Below are 369 nucleotides of genomic sequence, written 5' to 3' on the forward strand. Positions count from 1 at the left end.
ACAAAAGGTACAGAGAATATTGAGACGAAAGAACACCAAACGATTATCGATAACTCGCGCCACAATTGTAAGTGAATCACACACACAATACTAGTGCGATAGTAATATACAAGATAGTTCGGCTTGTCAACTGAAATTATAAAGCAGTTGAATAGACCTAAGTGGACTTTTGATAAAAAAGAGGAGAACTATATATTTAGTGTTAATGATATGCCTATAATCTCTATAGTGTGAAAAATTTGTTGTGCATACGTTTAACTTGTTCCCAATATATATATATATATATATTATTTTGAAAACAAGTGAATTGCGTGCTGTTCATTTATCGTCAACAAGTTATAGACACCTACTGTGGAAGAGCCCTAATAT

This window comes from Limulus polyphemus, unplaced genomic scaffold (genome assembly GCF_000517525.1).
Source record: "Limulus polyphemus unplaced genomic scaffold, Limulus_polyphemus-2.1.2 Scaffold6172, whole genome shotgun sequence".
NCBI classification, from domain to species: Eukaryota; Metazoa; Arthropoda; class Merostomata; order Xiphosura; family Limulidae; genus Limulus; species Limulus polyphemus.